Below are 16166 nucleotides of genomic sequence, written 5' to 3'. Positions count from 1 at the left end.
TTGATGGCACTTCCTCTGGTGAGGTCTGGGTGGAAGTGGTTATTGCTATTGAGCCAGAAGGGTCAGGAGGCAATATTGATGAAAAGGACAGAAAGAATGCCTCTGAATGCATGATCTCTTGTACGAGAAGTAGCATCTCAAAGAGGAAGATTGCTCAAGTGCTGTCAAAAGGGATGGTCACGTTCTGTTCCTTTATTTGAGTAACTGTATCTCTGAGTTTTTTGTTGTCTCCTAGACAAAGGAAGTCTTTTAACTTGTGTACATCTTATTGGATGCTACTTGCCCTAAGCTATGCCATGTGATGAACTCCAATGAAGGCTGCTGAGGTAGGTGAGATGGAATCAAACGTGTCTTATACAGTCTTCTGATTCCAACAGTGGTTGGGGTAGGACATGTCACCAATAGCAGGTTGTTAAAAAAGGCCTAATTTGTCCTGGTTCGGGGGACCCGAACCCCGAAACAGATTTTCCCTGAACTTCGGGGAAAATTCATTTTTCGGGTTAGTGTGTGGGGGAAGGGCATATTTATTTACAAAAAAACAAAAAACACCCCAACCCTTCAATTTTACTTTATTACAACCCCCCCCCCCTCCCCCCACCATCCTGATCCTTCCCCAAGACTTACTAAAAGCCCTGGTGGTCCATCCTTTCGGGCCATCAGGCCTGCCACGAATCAAAATGGCGCCGGTGCCCTTTGCTCTTATGATGTGACAGGGGCAATGGATAGCCGGTAGCCCCTGTCACATCGTAAGAGCAAAGGGCACCGGCACCATTTTGACTCGTGGCAGGCCTGACGGCCCGAGAGGGAGACATCGCTCGCGGGACCCCGCTGGACCACCAGAGCTTTTAGTAAGTCTTGGGGAGGGATCGGGATGGTGGGGGGGGGGGGGTTGTAATAAAGTAAAATTGAAGGGTTGGGGTGGTTTCTTTCTGATTCGGGGTTTGTTTTTTTAAATTTGTTTTTCCGCTTTTTTTTTTTCGAGCCGTGCTGCCAAAAACGATCTGTGGGAAACGAATTTGTTTACACGAAGCACCCAAACTGAAATCCAACCCAACACGGGAAAATGAAGCTCATCTCTACTACTTATAGGCACTGAGCTAAATATGAAAGCTCATATTAAAAAGAAGGTGAAAGATGGGTACGCAAAGCTAATGATTTTAAAATGGTTAAAACCTTTTTTTATCAAGAGAAAATTTTAGGACAATTTTACAATTGCTCCTGTTTACAGGGATTGATTATTGCAATTCAACTTTGCTGCGTTTGCCAAATTCAACTCTACACCCTCTTCAGGTATTGCAGAATACCACAGTACGTATTTTAACAAACACAAGGAAGAGGGACCACATCACTCCGGTTTTAAGGGAGCTGCATTGGCTGCCATTCAGCAGGCGTAACTTGCTCGTGCCGCCTTGGCATCCCCTGACACAGGCCGCAGTGCCGGGGGACTTGGGACCGCCCTCCCAGCCCGCCCCCGAACCATCGCCACACCCCCAGACCCGCCCTGGACCACCCCTGACCCCAGACATGCCCCCAGGACACGCCCCCTCCCGCCCCTTTTACAAAGCCCCGGGACTTACACGCGTCCCGGGGCTTTGCGCGCACCGGCGGCCTATGCAAAATATGCACGCCGGTGCACAGGGCCCACAAAGAGCATTAAGATCCGCTAATAAAGCGTTGTTAATAATACCTGATATAAGATCAGCCCATTTAAGCGAGGTAAGAGATCGTTCCTTATCGATTGCAGGACCCAGGCTTTGGAACCAGTTGCCAACAGAGCTAAGACTTCAGCAAGAGTTAAAACTGTTCAGAAAGGAATTAAAAACATGGTTGTTTCGCAAGGCATTTGGGAGTCAAGGTGCATAATGACTTTGAATGTCCATAAGTTTATTAGAAGGTGTTAATTTTGAATTTTAGTAATAATTTTAAGATTTTATGATTGTTTTTATTTAATTGTAGCATTTTAATGTTTTATAATTAGTTTTAAGGTTTTGTAATAAGATTTTATTATGTATGTTTTGTGAACCGTGGTGATGGAAATACTGTGCAATAGTATACAAAAATTGTATAAATTAAAATAAATAAAATAAATAAATTATCATGTGTAACACTGTAAAACCCACTTCTAAACATAATATTGAGAGTTCACTGATCCAAGACTCCGGTGATGAAGAAGGCAATACAAGGGGTTCTCCAGGTTGCCTTAGAGGGGAAATACCTTGGTTGCCTTAGAGGGGAAATTCCTTGGTGCACCACCTCCAAATAACTTGACTCCACAGCAATTGAGAGGGAAGATGAAGAACCTTGTAGTAAGGGTTCTGGTGATGTTTTCACACCGATTAAACTGGGACTCCAATCTGAGAAATTGCCATAATGAAATTGGAGAGGAAAGTCTGGAAAGTTCCTTCCATCTCCTGAGTAAGAGGTAAAGAAATTCTTCACCATAACCCCAGTCTGATCAAGTGACTGACATGACCTCTGACCTGATGTGGGAGGCGCACATCCTCTTCAGAGAATTGAATGAGTTCTTGTTCGAAAATAGGAGGTCTATTGGAGGTGAGCACTGAGCAGTACTATGGAGATTAAGTATATAAGTACATACAAGTACATAAGATTTGCCATACTGGGTCAGACCAAAGGTCCATCAACCCCAGTATCCATTTTCCAACAGTGGCAAATCCAAATCACAAATTCCTGGCAAGATCCCGAAGGGTAGATAGACTTCATGCTGTTTATCCCAGAGATAAGAAATGTATTTCTGCAACTCCATCTTAATAATGGTTTACGGACTTTTCCTCCAAGAATTTGTCAAAACTTTTTCTAAATGAAGCCTAATTAATAGCTTTCCTCACATCCTCTGGCAACAAACTCCAGTAAAAAAATATTTTCTCTTATTAGTAACTTCATTGTGTGTACCCTAGTCTTTCTACTCTTTGAAAGGGTAAACAACCGATTAATATGTACTAATTCCACTCCACTCATTATTTTATAGACCTCTACCTATCTCCCCTCAGCCATCTCTTCTCCAGACTGAAGAGTACTAACTTTTTAAGCCATCCCATTTATCATTTTGATTGCCCTTCTCTGTACCTTTCTAATTCTGCTATATCTTTTTTGAGATGTGGTGACCAGAAATGCATATCATAATCAAGATGAGATTGCACCATGAAGCGATACAGAGGCATTATGTTATTTTCTGTTTTATTCTCCATTCCTTTCCAAATAATTCCAAACATTCTATTTACTTTCTTGGCTTTTGATATACAGCATTGCCATACATCAAAATGACGCCATCTACTGGAGTGAATGCGCTGGAGTTAATTAACTCTCGTGGGACTGCAACGCACAGCATCAGTTTAAAGACAAAAGAAAAAATAAGAGGACTGCATCAATGGAGCTGTGTGGCCTGGGTTCCGGGCCTGGGCATGACCCTAGACCGAGACCCAGATGTTGAGATGCAGCATCTAGGTCAGGCCCTGGCATCTGGGTCTGGATAAAGGCCCCAGCATTGAGACCCAACCTCCGGGCTGGGCTCCGGTGTCGGGCTTGGTCCCAGGCTCTGGCCTAGGCCGAGGCCCAGGCATCAGAACCCAGTCGCAACCCCCAAAAACCTACCCCAAACCTCCCTGCGTGTGCCGAGCCTATCTTGCATAGGCTGCCGGCGTGTGCAAAGCCCCAAGATGCAGGTAATTCCCGTGGCTTTCCTGTGGGGGCATGTCGCGGCCAGCACGTCATCGGGGGCATGCCGGGGGCGTGTCGCAGCGGCACGTCATTCGGGGGCGGGGCCACGGGTGTGGTTCGGCCCGGGGGCATGGCCGAGGCCTCTGAAACAGCTCCTGGGCCGGGGAATCGTACACCGGCCACACGGCTGGCGCAAGCATAATTTTTAAAACAAAGGTAAGGGGGGTTTAGATAAGGCTGGGGGGTGGGTTAGGTAGGGGAAGGGAGGGGAAGGTGCAGAGGGGGTGGAAGGAAAGTTCTCTCTGAGGCCGCTCTGATTTCGGAGCGGCCTCGTAGGGAACGGAGGCAGGCTGTGCGGCTCAGCGCGCACAGGCTGCCAATTTTGGGCAGCCTTGCGTGCGCCGACCCCGGATTTTAAAGGATATGCGCGACTATGCGCATATCTATTAAAATCCGGCGTACTTTTGTTTGCGCCCGGTGCGCGAACAAAAGTATTAGCAGACGTACTTTTATAAAATCTAGCCCTTAACTTTTGCAGCTGCTCCTTTAAATTTTTTTCTAACCATTTCCTTCATTTGCCTCTGGAACATCAACATTGTTCCATGTATTCCATGGTCTAACTTAACTAGCTACTTAGCAGCATCAATTCATCAAGTGTTGCATTGCAAGCATGGTACATTTATGCATCGGGGTGCATTGACAAAGTGTGGACCCATGCATTGAGGGCTTTGATGCATCATACATCGAGTGCATTGGTGGGTCATGCTTCGAGTGTGCCTATCGATCATGCATCAAGTGCATTGGAGAGATGTGCATCAAATGCATCAGTGTGCTGAGTATCAAAAGATCCGATGCATGGTGTGTTGAGTACATTGATGTACTGTGCATCACACGCCGATACCGAAGTGCCATGTGTCAATGGTGCCAATGTCTTCTGCTTCTTTAATGCAGGCTCCATTAGCACCAGAGAGTGACACCATTTGGTCTTCGATGCAGAGCAGCTTGTTCCACTCAATCCTGAGGCTTCGGCTTTTGCTGATGGGGGAGTTTTGGAGGAGCTTCTTCTTAACTCCTTACCTAGCGAGGCAGATGAAGATGCACTGCAGGAAGAGGATTTGCTGTGACTCCAAACAGATTTATGCAATGCCTCAGTTTTACTGGCCTTGGAACATTGGTTTTGTTAGGACATCCATCCATAGGAATAGCAATTTGCCTAATCCTGATTTGGTCCCAGGCATCGATAGCAGAACTCATGCAGCTCTTGAAGCCGCTGACAGCAGATTTCTTTTTTTCCAGGCATGTTGAGAAGGCAAGTTTTTCCTTTTTTTATTTAAGCAATGAAAAGTGATGTTATGACTGCTGCAGAAGCAGTGAGGCAACTTAAAAAAAGGCAGAGATGAAAAAATATAGAGAAATATCAAGGTTTTTTAAGATTCTAGAAATAAAATATCTGGAGAGACTGAGTACATGTCCATGCTTGTGCTTGGACAAAAAAATGACTGAGGAAGCTCATAAGGTAACACCTGCGCAGGATCTCCCACATATGCTCATAGAGCTCAAGGCTCTACTAGGTAAGAGAAATGAGTCTGTTCCATACCACTGGATGATGTCACCCACATGTGGCTGATTCAGCCTGTTTATCGATGGAAGATATCCTCTGTAACGAATAGTAACTTTTGAGAAATCAGAGGTAGCATAAAATATGCAAAACAGAAGCATGATTTGAACTAATCAATATTTCCTCCACATATGTTTTCAAACGATTGTTTTGGGACAGGACCCTATAAGGTGAACAGTACCCACCTTCTCCTTGATTACATCTTTTGGGAATAGTTTTATTTAACATACATTAATTATTACCTTCAGTATTTTAATTAGTTCTATGTACCATCTAATATTTAATTATAGCATCAGTTTGGATGGAGTGATGCTAATATTTTAATCTTCAATATGTTATGCATTTTTTTTCAAAATATGTCTAGAATATTTTTTGGCAGGATAGGATTTTTTTCTCTTTCCAGTTGTTGTTTTTCACAAATGTGTTAAATGTTCATTTCTTGGAAACACTTTGCAACGCTCTATTACAAACAGTGAAATTAATGAGCATTCCAAAGTCAGAGACCACAGGCAGAATTTCAGTTGGTCTCCCAGCTGGCGTCTTGTCTTAGAAGAGAATTGCATGTATTTCAGAGTTGGAAGAGAAAATAAAGGCACCTAAAACATGCAGTCTATTCCTACAGCTGACCATTCTGAAGATGGATTAAATTCCATTATTCTGATACCCAGAAAAATGCATATCAAAGAACAGTTTCTTTGTCTAGGCTCACTGTTCCTCTAGTAATTCAGATAATAATGATTCAATAATTACTCCTCCACCAGATGACAATTATCAGTATGTGACCTAATACCTGGAAACTTAAATGGGAAAAACCTAATGGTTGATCTAGAATAGTAATGGGACTTCTAGAAATCAAAATACCAGTTACTGCTGTGAGCATCTATCAGCAACATACTTTCTTGTAAACTGATGGGTAGATTATTAAAAAGGTGCTCGCGGGGAAAATGGGGGTTACATGTGCGGCCGGGCCTTGTGTGAGCTCATGCGTGCATGCCCCTCATATTTCATTACACATGCGCGTGTTATACACTACCCGGCGCGCACACTACCCGGCGCGCACACATCCATGTGTGCACGCCGGATAGTGTGCACACATGGACGCGCGTGCATATGTTAGAAAATCTACCCCTCAGTGTGCTGTTCATTGTCAACACTACAACTGTTCAGCTTTCAATAGCTACAACCATGTGGCCAAAAGGAAATCCTGAGCTTTTAGTCAAATTTTGTGATGGTGTAGTCTGCCAAGGGTCTGACCTTGAGGCCTCAGTGGCTGGTACACTGGTTAGGTGAGTCAAACAGGTTCCAACTAGAACAGCAGCAGGGCATCTTCTGATTACAATGGTCACTTTCCCTTCACGCTGAGCCTTTGGGTGCTGGTGGCTGGCCCTGACCAGAGCTAAGTAGAATGCAGTATAAAACACACGTGAACACCAGAAACAAGAAGGCCAAATGAGACAAATCAGTCGATCCAGAGAAGTGAGGAATATACTGGAGTCTACAGCTAAATGAACTCTAGAAGCAGGATTCCAACGAGGGGGCTGGAGAATGAGAACCAAGCTCTGGCAGCCTGTTGACTAGAAGCCTGGAAATGACATATGACCAGACAGGCAACAAGATGGCCACCAGCGGGAAGTGAGTCAAAGAGCAGAGAGGAACCAGCAAGTCCCCAAAGTCCACAGAGGATCCTGATGGCAGGAGATGAGAACTACCTATAAGGAACTCACAGATTCAAAGCTGAGATTCAGTATAACCACCCCAAAATACATGTGCACATATTGGATATATGGTAACAGATATTAAAAGGGGAGGAATTAGCGGAAGCTTGAAACCTGTAAGTAGGAGCGCCAATCATCAACCCCCACTATCGTCCATTCGCATCTCTTTCATACGCATTCCTAATTCAATTATCTTAATAAATACAAAAAGTCTCAGACAGTTATCTGCAGAACAGAGAAGGCAAAAAACTTGTGTTATTAAAGATTTGGGGTCTTGAATGCAGTCACTATGTCTTCCTCTGCAAGTCCAGTTCCACTCTATATTCCAGTCTTAAAAAGTTTTCACTTTTTATCATGGGGTACTCGGTTATTTCTTTATACATATTTTCTTTTTTTTTTCTGTTTTTGAAATGGATCTAAATTGTGCAAATCTTGTATTGTTCTTCTTGGAAAGCTTTACCTCCCTTCATGAGCAAGTAAGAAACTGGGTAACTGTAGATGGAGTTAAAAGGGGAAAATGTTTCTGTCTTGCAATTGTGTTTTTATTGTAATGTTGCTGGTTATAATAAAGATATTTTGAAAAAAGAAAAATACAAAAATGTGTATTTTATGTATGTCTCATTTCTATTAATATTTCCAATAAAAAAAAAAATGATGATCGAAAAAAGTAAAAGCGCATGTTACATTGACTCAACTCATGCTTGTATCAGAAAGTGCTGGGCATCTGGATACAAACGCTGAAGGAGAAGAAGACCTAAATATGTATACTCTGGTGGAGAGGAGAGAAAGGGAAGATATGATGCAGACTTTTAAATACCTTAAAGGTATAAAATGATGCACAAAAATCAAACCTTTTCTGATGGAAGGGAAGCTGTAGAACTAGGAGGACATGATTTGAAACTCCAAGGGGATTGACTCCAGAACAATGTCAGGAACTTTTCTGGAAGTGGTGGTGAAGACAAGAAGGGTAATGGACTTCAACAGTGGAAAGGATCCCTAATGGCTAGAGGATGGGAATGAAGAAAAGGGGTTACCTCTTGCTAACTTTAGCTCTAACATTTCTCAATGGGGGTAATCTGCATGGAGTGGCACTGCTCTTAACAGGAGGGGAGTCACCTGAAAGGAGCAACAGTTACTATCCTTAACAGTAGGTCGGGAGAGTAACTTGCAGGAAGAGGTAGTCACCATCCTAAACAAAAGACATTGCATTGAGCGGCAGTTACTACCCTTAACAGAAGGCACAGGGGAGTAACCTGTAAATTCACTCCTGCAGGGCCTTCCCGCATACACCACCAAACCACTCCAGATGGTACTGAATGCCACTGCAAGGATCCTTACCAACACCAAAAAAAGGGACCATATCACCCCGATCCTCCAGCATCTCCATTGGCTGCCCATCAAATACAGGATTCAGTTCAAAACTTGCATGATGATCCACAAGGCCCTACATAACATCTCTCCACTCAACCTAACCTTCCAGCTTCAACTACACTCTTCTAAAAAACCAACCAGAAGGGCATACCAAAACAGAATGAGCACCCAACCTGCAAAATCTACCCTGAGGAAACGCGCTCTATCCACAGCGGGCCCGTCTCTCTGGAACTCCCTACCACCGGACCTCCGCCTGGAGCAGTGCCATACTACTTTTAAAGCGAAACTCAAGACTTGGCTCTTCCGTCAAGCCTTCCCAGAGAGCTAAAAACTTCTCACAGCAATAATCTATTGTTTATATTGCATCAGTTATATGTTCAAAGTTGTGTTTCATAATAAGTTTGTTTCATAATAGTTTGTACTTTACTATAGATTATCCGTTTTATTAGATATGTACCATGTAAACCGCCTCCCCGGCGATAGTTAACTCTGTTAAATGTGAACCGGAGTGATATGTATTGTATACAGGAACTCCCGGTATATAAAAACAAATAAATAAATAAATAAATAAATAAATAAATAAATAAATAAATAAATAACCTGTACAGAGAGGCAGTTACCACCCTTAACAAATTGAACAGTGAAGTAACTTCATGAAAGGCAGTATTCACCTATAACAGAAGCAACAGAGAGTACCTGCATGGAGCAGATGTTATCACCCAAACAACTTGCTAGGCAGACTGGATGGACTTTTTGGGTCTTATCTGCCATCATTTACTATGTTATTATGTATGAATTTCCTTAGAAAATGTAAATGTCAATGGGGAAACAGGTTTGTAGGAGGACATGAGCAGGGTAGTACAATTTATGTCCTTGAGAGCTGCAAACCAGACTGATTTTCAGGATATTCCTAATGAATATGCATGAGATTTATTTCTATGAATACTGCCTCACTTATATCCAAATCTATCTCAGGCATATTCATTAGGGATATCCTGAATATCAGACTTGTTTGTGGTCTTTGAGGATTGGAGTTGGACACCCCTGGTCTAAAGCAAAGGAGGATGGGGGCTAGAGAGAAGCAGCACATTAAAAAAATAGCTAGGATGTTGATTGGGGGATTAAGGCTAAAATCACAAAAATATAAAAGTATAACCTAAAAAATAAATACAAGGAGGTACATATTCAAAAGCCATTTTGATGGATAATGGAAAAATTATCCATCTAAATGGCTTAGCCACATATGTAAAAGGCTTATGTGGCTAAATTCTAGCCAGATTACGAATTATCTGCCTAGAAGTTAGCAGAGTAAATTGGGGGGCGTTCCTGGTGCGGGAGGTAGGTGTTCCGGGAGGAGTGGAGTTAACTGGTTAACTTAACTTAACTTAACCAGCTAACTCTAGATGTGCCATAGGGCAGATCTAACTTAACTAGCTACTTAGCAGCGGAATATTTACCCTAGGATTTACAAAAATCAAAGATTTGGAATCCTCCGGATTTACGTGCGTAACCTTTTTAGAATCCGGCCCATATGTTTTAAAATGCACCAACCATGCGTAAGTATGCTCCTAATTTTAAGAGGTTACTCAAACATAGCCAGCACACATGTGTCTTCCATAGGACCTTGTCGGCTTTTACGCATGCATGTCAGTGAATTTTAAAACATGCTCATTCATGTGAGGCATTTAGTTTTGTAATTAGACCGCCAGTTTGTTTGTCCAATTAATAATGGGGTAGTTCTTCATCCTACATGCCCTCCTGTTGGCCAGGACCCCTTACCCTATTCTGTAAGCCCTAAAACTCAAGATTTACAGGCTTGCTCCTCATCAGGAGCAACAGTAAATTTATGTGGATATCTAGTGTATGCGCACTTAGGTTTCAGTTTTAAAATTTGGAGTTACACATGTTAAGTCTTGGCCCAGCCTTAAAACGCCCATACCCTGCCTATTCCCCCACCCATTTCCCGCCCCCTTACTCCTTACTCATGCACAGGTATATACGCACATATTTTGCAGCTTTATAATATCTGCATTGCTCGCACATGAGCCACATACGCACATATGTGGACATTTTTGCACAGGCAACACTTTTAAAATCAACCTGATAATGTTTTTTTTTTTAAGTCCATTGGAATTACACCAAAAAACTAACTTCAATCAGATGGCAGTTCTTCAATATATTGTTTGCATTGCTTCTGATTTTTACAAAAAAACTTGAAAATCCTTTCTATAATAGAAGAAACAGCATGAAATTCACAAAGTCTTATCATGCCCACCTGCCCAACATGTTTCAAACTTCATAACAGGCAAAGCAACTTTAAAAAATATTTAGCGCTGAAGAATGCATCTGGCAAACATGGAACAACTTTCCAAACAATGCTGGTTCAGTGTATCCTGACAATTACATTTTGTCAGCATTGTGTAGATCCCGCAAAACCATTGCTAAAAAATAAAGGACAAAACAACAAAAACAAACATAATATAAATCTTAAAATGCAAAACAGGAAGAGACAAAAAGGATGTACTTTAAAATCAAATATACATATCCAAGGACTATAGTATCCAAAAGACTTCACAAACCCAGCAAATGCCGTTTTTGAAAAATGGCAGCATACTCACATTGCTACTATTCATTCTTATATATAATAGAATAACACTCACCAATCAAAGCAGCAAACAGATGATCCTGCATATGTTTGTTGCCACCATTCATTCTTGAATGTAAACAGATAGCGTTAAAAGTCAATCAGAGTCATAGAATAATATTCTCATAAGATATAAAGAAAAAAATATATAATGAAAAAATATAATTTGTGTTTTATGTTTTGTTTTATGTTTTTGTGTTTGGGCCATGTATTGTTTATTATGCTTATGATTTAAAGCTTTGGCCAGAAACTAAGTGTAATATTATTACACTGTATTTAAAGAAATATACATACTTTTTGTGGGGTTGTTATAACTGATTTGATTGCATTAAAAATTTGCATTTTTGCATACACTTTACAAAACATAAAACACACCAGAAACTGGTCTTGTGGATAACAAGGTTGTCAACTTTATTTATACAACACTTAATAGCCAACTGAGATATATCCTAGTCATAATATTTTGTACCTTATGTACTTACAGATGCTTCACCATGGGATCAGCTAAGCTGTCTCCACTCTCTCCCACCATGCCTACCATGAGACCAATCAGACTGATTTCTTTACTCCACCAATTGGGCCTCCACCATGTTACCAGTTTGGCTGCCTTTTCCCAGCATGGCTGAACTCAATTTCTACCCAGGCAGTCTCCTGTGATCACCCAGTCTTAATCAACCACCACCCTGGCAGATCTGGCAAAGGCACAATCCCAGCCACAACTGTGCCTACTGTAAGCTGTTTTTCCTGGTCTTTGCTGGCATCTACTCAATAATTTATGCTTGACTTGGGTACATCGCTATAGGCATAGGGCAGCTGATGCACTTTCCTTGAGTTCCCCCAAATGAATCTGAGACCCTGTCATTCAAAGAGACCCAAAAGTGGCTTTCAGCAATTCCTGAAGGGAGTTATTGAATACATTTTGTCCAGTATTATACAGATAAACCTTGTTGCTTCTGTGCAATCCAGCAGCTTTAACAGTCGTCCCCTCATGGCATATTTGGTGTCATGAAGGTGTTCAGTCCACAGATCTGTCTGCCTGAACACTTTTTTTAATATCCATGCAAAGATGTATCGCTAAATGAAAGTATATTGAATTGATGTGTAGTTTGATATTTTGTCAATGTGTAAAGAAAATAAACAGTGATGCCAGCAAAAGTGACAAGGTCCAGAAGTTGTTACTGCAACAGTAGCACCTATCTGTTTTTGTTACAGAAAATAAAAAACGTGTTTGTTTTCAAAACTTCTGACACACTGAAGCTGATTAGATAGTCCCAGCAAAGCAGCTGTGGGATGGGTGTCGCCTTAGGTTGGAATTGTTGATGGTGCAAACCCATCTCTCTCCTGGCTGGTCCCTGACCCTGGTCCTTGGGGTGGATTAGTGGGCTGCATGTGGGATTTCTCTGCCCACCCCCACCAAATTTGCATGGGATAGGAGGCAAACTTTCTCTCCTGGGTTCTGCTATTGTTCACCACCTCCCCATGAGTGTTTTGGCATTAGGAGTGTCCATTTACACTACACAGAAAATCAAGTGGTAGAGATAAACCTCATTCACTTCATATGTGAAGGGGCAACAGGGGATGCGTGAGCCAGCGTCTTAACCCCTCTTGTTGCATCTCGTGGACTACTTAGAGCTGCAGTGGATGGTGTGGATAATGGGGCATTTATTTGTCTTTTGGTTAAGTAAAAGGTTGCTCCAGGACCTTTGAGCATGGCAGCAAGGCTTGCGCAATTGTGATGAATGGGCAAATATAGAGTGAGGCGAGAGCAGCTGATCCTTCTCTTGTAGATACAACTGGATATATTAACCTGCTCTGATGCCTTGACATTGCACCTGAATTATAATGACCTGCGTGACCTCCCTTGCTTACGGCTACCTCAGTCCATATTTGCCCATTCATCACAAGTGAGCAAGCTTTGCTGCCATGCTCAAAGGTTCTGGAGCACCCTCTTACCTAGCCAAAAAACAAATACATGCCCCATTATCCACACCATCCACTGCAGCTCTAAGTAGTCCAAGAGATGCAACAAGAGGGGCTAAGACGCTGGTTCACGAATCCCCCATTGCCCCTTCACATATGACGTGAATGTAGTTTATCTCTACCACTTGATTTTCTGTGTAGTGAAAATGGACACTCCTAATGCCAAGACATTCATGGGGATGTGGAGAACAATAGCAGAACCCAGGAGAGAAAGTTTGCCTCCTGTCCCATGCAAATTTGGTGGGGGTAGGCAGAGAAATCCCACATGCAGCCCATTGCCCACTAATCCACCCCAAGGACCAGGGTCAGGGACCAGCCAAGAGAGAGATGGGTTTGCACCATCAACAATTCCAACCTAAGGCGACACCCATCCCACAGCTGCTTTGCTGGGACTATCTAATCAGCTTCAGTGTGTCAGAAGTTTTGAAAACAAACACGTCTTTTATTTTCTGTAACAAAAATAGAAAGGCACTACTGTTGCAGTAACAACTTCTGGACCTTGTGACTTATGCTGGCATCACTGTCTATTTTCTTTACACATCGACAAAATATCAAACTACACATCAATTCAATATACTTTCATTTAGTGATACATCTTTGCTTGGTTAACTGCTTAACTGTAAAACACAACTAGTTACCTGTAACAAAAGCTAACAGGCAGGCATTTTTACTGCAATGACCAGCTCTAGACCTTCGGGCCTGTTTTAGCATAACTGTCTATTTTGTCCCACCAACAACAAAATGTCTTCTAGTGGCTTCCCTCTCAGCTCTATAGCCAGTGCTGGTGTTACACTTATTACTGCAGTACCAGCAACTGTACTCTGATACATTCCCTGACTGCTGCTTGTTTGATTTTATTTTTATTTCTTATGTGGAGGAAACAAACTTCCTTTCCATCCTTCACATATCAATCTATGCAATAGTTACCATAGTGCTGTACTTCAAATTGCCATAGCTGGTCTGGTACCAATATATTCCTACTTTGTCCATGCACTGAACCAGCTTTCTGAAGAACGACTACTTTGAACAAAAATGAGAAACAAAAATCTCATTCCAAACCCCAGGAATATACTTTGTCCATGCTTAATTTTGAAATGCAGGTATCACAATATGAATTCTTAGTAATTCAGCTACCACTTCACACTTTGCTGACTGCATATTTATGATCTCAACCATAGCCAGAATGTGGCTGGCAACAAAAGCAAAGCAGATGTGTTTGACTTTGCAGTTCTAGTTTCAAACAGAACAATTAAGCCACCAGCAGAAATTCTCTGTTGTCACTGCAAGTTGCACTTGACCTGTAGATGCAATCGCCTGTTGAAAGGTCACGCACCTTATTATTGCACCTTATTATCCATCTGTTTCAATCATAGGCTAATGTCCTGGGTGATCAAGGACACATGCCTGTGCGCCATTTTGTCCCTAAACTTTCATCATAGTAGAGCTATATCCAACCTTTGTAGTTCTTAAGGGCTTCTAAGACAGTGTACTTACTGGGTAGACTGGATAAACCTTTTGGGTCTTTATCTGCCATCATATACTGTTACTATGTGTTGATTAGTATCACTCCATACTTGTTAGGTCTTCCTCCCCCATGACCTAGTCCAATTAATTTATTCCTTCACACCTTCTTTTTTTTGCTTACCATTTCATCCCTTTTCTTTTCCTTCCTTTTTACATCTTCCCATCAACATGAATATTTCAATATACTTCCATGGGCGGATTGGCCTGTCGGGGGATCGGGCTTCCCCCAGTGGGCCGGTCCCTCCCATCATGTGTTTTGTTTTGTTTTTTTAAAACAAGGATTCCCACCAAAGAAAACGAGAAGGGCTGCTGCGGCCCGAAAATATATCTACAAAGTCGCGGCACAGCAGATGAAGCCGTGCTTGAAGTGAGGCTTGTGGGCTGCGTCACAGCTCGTTCTGCTGTGCCTGAAGAGGACCTGTGAGCCGCAGCAAAGCCCATCCTGCAGCGGAGTGAAGAGAGATCGGCATGCAGGGCCGGTGCGCCACCAGTCTGGGGGCGGCGATCGTATGACTCCTCCTTCTTCCTGACCGCACAGCCCGGAAGAGGAAGTGGTGGGCCCGCGTGGGCGGGAAGAAGAAGAGGCCATGCATGAAAAAGAAAAGCGCCGGCCGTTGCAGGAAGAGGTAGCATTGGCTCCAAGTTTGCGCGGCATCCAAGAAGCAGGAGTAACAGCTCTCCCGCCTCAGCCTCCACCTCCACCTCCACGCAAGTGCATTCCCCGGGCTGTCGCAGGAAGAGGCATCAAGGGCCAGAGGAAAATCAACAGTGTCACCTCCTTTCCCCCCCCCCCCCCTGCAGAAAACAGAGCAGCATCAGCCCCCTTGGCTTCAAGAAAAATGAAGAGGTCCTTTGCCATGGGGGCTGAAAGAGGAGGCTGCTGCTGTACTTCTACTGGGGAGGCTGGAGGAAGTGAATGAGTGTGTGTGTGTGTGTGTGTGTGTGTGTGTGTGTGTGTGTGTGGGTGGGTGTATGTCTCTGGGAGGGCATGTGTGGGTGAAAGAGCATATCTGTCTGTGAGAGCATGTGTGTGTGTGAGAGAGCATATATGACTGTGTGTATGACTCCATGTCTGAGACAGCATGTCTGTGTGTACCTGTGAGATCATGTCTGTGTGTGTCTGTGAGAGCATGTGCTTGTGCATGTGTGTGTGAGAGAGCATGCATGACTGTGTGTATGACTGCAAGTCTGTGTGTGTGTCTGTGAGCATGTCTGTGTGTCTGTGAGCATGTCTGTATGTGTATCTGTGAGATCATGTCTGTGTGTGTGTCTGTGGGCATGTCTGTGTGTGTGTATCTGTGAGATTATGTGTGTGTGTGTGTGTGTGTGTGTATGTTGCTGTGTGTGAGAGCATGTTTGTGTCTGTGTGTGTGAGAGCATGTTCTATGACTGAGCATGGGTGTTTATATGAGAGAGAGAGATAGGGAGGAACAACCCCTCACCTCTCCCCTGCTAATCCACAACAATCTCAGGGCATCTGGAAATCAAAAGATTCCAGGTATGAACAACCAGGGATTTTTTTATCCTTTTAAAGTTTTAAGTATTGCATAGTGTTTGAAATATTTTATTGGTCTGGAAAATGTATATGAGTTTTCAATTATTAGATATTCTATTTGTCAGCTGTTTTGAAATATTC

This window comes from Rhinatrema bivittatum, chromosome 1 (genome assembly GCF_901001135.1).
Source record: "Rhinatrema bivittatum chromosome 1, aRhiBiv1.1, whole genome shotgun sequence".
NCBI lineage: Eukaryota > Metazoa > Chordata > Amphibia > Gymnophiona > Rhinatrematidae > Rhinatrema > Rhinatrema bivittatum.
The sequence above is the reverse complement of the archived record's forward strand: the minus strand, read 5'-3'. Positions refer to the sequence as shown.